The sequence below is a fragment of the Hibiscus syriacus genome, unplaced genomic scaffold (genome assembly GCF_006381635.1).
Source record: "Hibiscus syriacus cultivar Baekdansim isolate YM2019G1 unplaced genomic scaffold, ASM638163v2 tig00110372_pilon, whole genome shotgun sequence".
In the NCBI taxonomy this organism is placed as follows: domain Eukaryota; kingdom Viridiplantae; phylum Streptophyta; class Magnoliopsida; order Malvales; family Malvaceae; genus Hibiscus; species Hibiscus syriacus.
In genome coordinates this window covers 756,828-763,075 of record NW_024062709.1, presented here as the reverse complement: position 1 = coordinate 763,075, position 6,248 = coordinate 756,828, and the positions used below count along the sequence as shown (strand labels likewise).

The 6,248-nt window shown below is 30.7% G+C and overlaps 1 pseudogene; it reads left to right on the top strand.

Moving 5' to 3' along the window:
- The first annotated feature begins 1,579 nt into the window (after positions 1-1,579).
- Positions 1,580-2,334, top strand: LOC120121466 (annotated as a pseudogene).
- Positions 2,335-6,248: the final 3,914 nt, after the last annotated feature.

Sequence of the window (6,248 nt, the reverse complement as noted above, 5' to 3'; positions counted from 1 at the left end):
TTCTTGGTTAAAATTTAGTTGTTTGTAAAAGGATTCATATAAATAAAAATAAAATTTTATAATTATAATAAATAAATTATTTAAAATTTTGAATTTATAAAAGATATTAAATTGATACTTAAAATTTAATTTCTTGGTTGTTGTGATTTTTTATATTTTTTTTACATAAATCTTAAAATTTTACAGATACATGTGACATCATCATTAATACGTGATATAATTTCATATTATCAAATCATCAAAAATTAATGTAGTTGATAATATTAGCTGAACAATAAGTGAAATTTAATTTTGACTATCAATTTAAGAAGAAAAAATCTATAAATATTAATTTAAAGAATATAATATTTGAATATTAAATATTTATTTAGACAAATATATCTAATTCAAATAAAACATATATTTTAAACCTTTATAGAACAAACAAAAGTTGAGAAGTACACCATGTTAGTGTATTATGTTGGATTTTGACGATAATTCTTGGGTTAAATTTACAACATTACAGAAAAAGTAATATTGTCGTCTATTTTAGTTTTTATATTTATACTTGCATGTATAAAGAACGTAACAAATATGCCCTCCGTCCCACTACATGTATCTATTATTGACTTTTAAAAAGTTAAAAATTTGAAACTTTGACCATGATTATTTTAAATATTTTAAACAATTAAATTTTATAAAATATATATTTGAAAACCATCTTATTTAAGGTTTCTAAAATATATTTTTTCATATTGTATAAATAATAAATTTGAGATAATAATGAGTCAAAGTTAAAAAAAAATGATTAAAAATGTCAACATTTGACAGATTTAATGAGACAGAGTATAAAAAATAATTAAAAAATAGATTTAAAACAAATGTCAAGCCATTTGTATACAAACTTCAACTTTTTAAAACAAAAATAATTTTTAAATTGAATATGTTTTTTAAGTTGGAATTGAAAACTAATAATTTTTAAATTGAATATGTTTTTTAAGTTGGAATTGAAAACTTAATAAAAAAGTTTTCGTTATTTATGATTACATTTTTTATTTTGTTTATCAATTTTAATATTTTCAAAATTAATATATATTTCTTTTTAAAATTACAAACTTTACCCAAAGTTCAAGAGGGGGAAAAGTACAGGTGACATAATTTCATGCGAAGGGAACGGGCTGAGGGCAAGGATTAGCCTTGAGCAGCAAGATTATCCTAATCTTCTTGTTTCATAAGATGATGTCGTGTAAGAGTAGCTCTCTTATCAGTTAAAGATATGTTATTCTATTTCCTTAGTTTTCATAGGATAAACTAAAAAAAACTTGGCATTCACCAATGACGATAGTTCTTGGCTTTGATGTTTCATGTTCCTAGTAACTTCCTTGGTTTGGCATTCAAAAAGAAAGTGAGACAGTCAACGTGAGGTGGGTTTGATCATACCATTTTTAATTTTGAAGAGAAGCAGAAGTTGGACAATGTACAAGTAAGCAATTACGCCATTGTTGTGTAGGGAAACAAGCATAAATAGCTAAGCTTGGTTCCCTCATTGCCATCGAGTTCTTTCACGTACATTTCTTTGCCACCCCCCAAAGAAATTGAAATGGAAGATGAAGTTGTTCTTCTTGATCTTTGGGCAAGCACTTTTGCAATGAGAGTGAAAATAGCCTTGGGTGAGAAAGGAATCAAATACGAGTGCAAGCAAGAGGACTTGTTCCACAAGAGCCCTCTCCTCCTCGAAATGAACCCAGTTTACCAAAAAAATCCCTGTCCTCATTCACAACGGCAAACCCATCTCTGAATCCCTCATCATCGTCCAATACATTGATGAAGTTTGGAATCACAAATCACCTTTGCTTCCCTCCGATCCTTATCAACGAGCACAATCCTTGTTTTGGGCTGACTATATCGATAAAAAGGTGAACATATTCGACTTTTTTTTCCGGCAAATATGTAGACAGTTGATACATGCACTTTGGGTTTAATTTAATATTGTTGTTGCATGCGAATATATATGGTGGCGTTGGGAAGAGAATATGGATGGGAAAAGAAGAGCAGGAGGAAGCAAAGGAAGAGTTAATGGAAGGCTTGAAGGCCCTCGAGGGGGAGCTGGGGGACAAGCTGTACTTTGGGGGAGAGAGCATTGGGCTGGTGGATGTGGCGCTTGTACCTTGCACCGCCTGGTTTTACGCTTACGCGACATGTGGGGATTTCAGCATTGAGGCAGGCTGCCCCAAGCTTGTTGCATGGGCCAAAAGGTGCAAAGACAATTATCAAAGTGTGTCTAGTGCACTCCCTCATCCTCACCGGATTTATGATTATGAGTTGCCGCTCAAGAAGAGGCTTGGATGGGCATAAAATAATGGTTATACAAATAAGATGTTTTTGTGTGTGCTTTCGTTTTAGTTTATGTATTGTTGTCTGGTCTTATCTCGAGACATTTTTTTGTTATGAAATAAAACAACTTAGTTTATGTATTGTTCTCTTGTCTTATCTCTAGGCATTTTTATTAAATAAAGAAACTTAGTTTTAAGTTATTTATTTATAAAACTCATAATCTTATTATCTCGATTAGGGGTGAACAAAACTCTACTCGACTCGAAAAATAGATTTTTTTTTCAATTTCGAGTTGTTCAAGTTCAACTCGAATTATAAATTCAATTTTCGAGTTCGAGTCGAGTTGAAATTTTGAATTTTTGAATTACTCGAAAAACTAAAATTTTGACTAAGTATTTTTTACAATTTTAGGATATAGTCTCTGATTTCATTATTTCTTCAATTCCTCATTAATTTTAAGTCCATTTTTACCAAATTTGAACCACATACTCCTAAATCATAGTATAATACATGTGTACTTTCAATTCCTCTTTTTGATAACAAATTTTTTTTTCAATTTAGTCCTTCAATTTTTCATAATCTCCTTATTTCTTCAATTCTTCCTTTTTATAACATATTTTTTATTTTTCAATTTAGTCTTTCAGTTAGCCATTTATTTTAAGTTCATTTTTATCAAATTTATACCACATGCTCATATACCATAATAGAATATCTATGTAACTTCAAATGTTTTTTTACTAAATATGTACTCTCTTTTTATTTAATCCCTTAACTTTGCATTTTACTCAATTTGGTCTTTTGACTACAATTCTTTGCGAATTCTTTCTTCTCATTAATTCCTTGACTCATTTCTACTCTCATCAATAATTTATCCTTAAAATACTTTCTTTAAAATATAATATTATGAATATATTTCATAATTTTAAATTGTATTTAATGTATTAAATAACATTATAATATGAACAAATATATATATATATATATATATGGTTAGAAAAAGTCAAATAATTTGAACAAATCATTGTCATAATTCTATAAATAATTATAATAAAATTAGTATAGAAACTCGAATAACTCGACTCAAATTTTTTAAAATCGACTCGATTCAAAAAAATTCATGTTAAGTTTGAGTTGTAAAATACAACTCATCAACTCGAATAACTCGAATTTTTTTCTCGCCTCGATCGAATGCTCACCCCTAATCTCAATAATTATTAACATCTCTGGTTTGAGATTCATATTCTCTTTCAATATAAATATAGGGATGACATACGAATATAATTTCGTGGATTTTGTATCGTACTCGCTACAATCAAGACATGGATGGGTATAAGTTTAGTGGGTAGTGAGTGGGTATGGATGTAAAAATTTATACCCATTGTGGGTAGTGGATAGGTGATAGGTTTAAGACCTTACCCGCTTTGCATCTGCCCGCCCCATATCCGCCCACCCACTAACCACCCACCATATAAGTTTTATACTATTACGAATTTAGGTATACTTTTAGAGAGTATTATATAAATCTTAAGATTTTATTGGAAATGACTTGTAATTTCACCAAATGTTAGGTTATAAATATTTGTTGAATTGAAGATTGTTGTTTCTTCTATCTCAAATTGATGGGTATGGGTAGATACAGACGGGTACATGATGGATGGTGACTATCCAGTTGGATAATGGATATGAGGATGAATTAGAGAATGTATTCACGTGGGAGGATGTGAATTTAAAAATTTTACTCATCGTGTGTGGTAGGTAAGTAGTGGATAGAGAAATATTATGTGAGTATGGGGATGGGGTATCCGTACCCGCTTGCATGTTTGTCATCATACAATATGTATATATATATAACCTTTGAATAATATATGTTCCTAGTCTTTTATTATATTGTGATTCATAACAAAACTATGTCTTATTTGTAAAATATATATTTATAATATATCTTTAAATAATATACGTTGTCAGTCTATTTAAAAAAATATTTTTAAAAAATTATGTAATGTCATGAATTAGCAACTAATGATATGGTGATTATTTTGTAATTAATTAAAAATTTAATTGTTATTTTATAAATTATAAAAAATTAACTACTAAAAAATATGTAATTATAATTTAAAAATTGTTTATGTATTTTACTCAATATATTAATGATTCAATTATATAAACGAGTATAGATAAATAATTTTATTTAAAAATAATTAATTTTTTAAAATATATTTTTAATGTTATTGGAAATCCTATAATTAAGTGATTGAATCTTCTTCTTTATTTTTAGGAGTAAACCTAGTGTAAATATGTCTCTAATTGTAGTTCCTAATTTTTAGGGATACTTTCCTATTTTTGCACTAATTCTTACTTTAAAGATGCAATCTGTTGTTAGAGAAATATCAGAATCATTTTTTTCTCAAAACAATTCATGGTATCAGAGCTGTAGGGATAATTCTGATCCATTCTACTTCTTTAATTTTCTCTCGTGTCTTGTTTTTCCTATCATGACAAACACTGAAAATATTTCTGATTCTGAGACTTCACAAGTAACTCAGAATATCAACCAAGCACTATCTCATAGCGATGTTAATTCGCCTCTCACAATCACTAATCACCGATTAGATGGAAAGAATTTTTTAAAGTAGTCCCAATCGGTACTCATGGTGATTCGAGGTCGTGGGAAACTAGGATATATCAGTGGAGAAATTATACGTCCTCACCTTACTGATCCTACATATGCTATGTGGGAACTCGATAATTCTATTATTATGGCCTGGCTGATCAACTCCATGGAGAGTCACATAAGCCAAACCTACCTCTTGTTCAAGACAAAAAAAGAAATGTGGGATGCAGTCAAGGAGAATTATTCTGATCTAAGAAATGTTTCTCAAGTTTTTGAAATCAAGCTAAAGTTAAAAGACATTCAGCAAGGAACTCTTGAAGTTACACAGTATAACAACTTAAAAGTCTTATGGCAGGAACTCGATATGTACTATGAAGTGGACTGGGGTGAAGGCTTGGAGCACACCAAGTTCATGTCACATCTCAATAAAGAACAGCTCTATGAGTTCTTAGCAAGGCTGAACTGAGACTTAAACGAAGTTCGTGGCCGTATTCTGGGTAGGACCCCTCTTCCAACCATTGGAGAAGCATTTACAGAGGTTCGAAGAGAAGAAAATCATCGTCGAGTAATGATGGGAGATTCTAAGGAATAAAAACATGTGACCAATTTTGGTCATAGTCCTATTGAATCATCTGCCCTGGTCTCAAGGGGCCCTTAATCTAAAAAAAATTGAATAGGGAATGATTCAAAACTAAATCGCTCAGGAAATCGATTGTGGTATAGCTACTGTAACCGTACCGGTCACACAACAGAGAAATGTTTCAAGCTCCACGGTTATCCTGGTATAACAAAAATTTAGAAGGAAAACAAGGCTCTTTTATCCTTGGACAGCTCATCCACTGTGACCCCTGTACCTACTGAAGTTGTTCAGGATGTTCGCCTAACAAAGTCCCAACTTGAAACTCTTCACAAGTTACTCGATGCACCAATAAGCCATGGTTCCTTGGCTGTTCAAGGTACTGCTTTTAATATTACTTTTGAATCTAGTAATCATCCATCCTGGATTCCAGATTCGGGAGCATCCGATCACATGAGAGGTAATTTATCACTATTACATACGTATGTCCCCTGCCACAACCAATCTTGAATTCGGATAGTTGATGGTTTATACTCATCTATTATTGGAATTGGGGTTGTTCGACTCACTAAAGACTTCTCACTTGAGAAAGTTCTTCATGTCCCTAATTTATCTTGTAATTTACTGTCAGTAAGTAAATTTATTGAAGATAAGGTTGTTTGTTCTTAATTTTCTACTGATGGTTGTATTATATAGGAACAAAAATCGGGGAGGATGATTGGCACTGCTAAGGTTGATGATGGACTC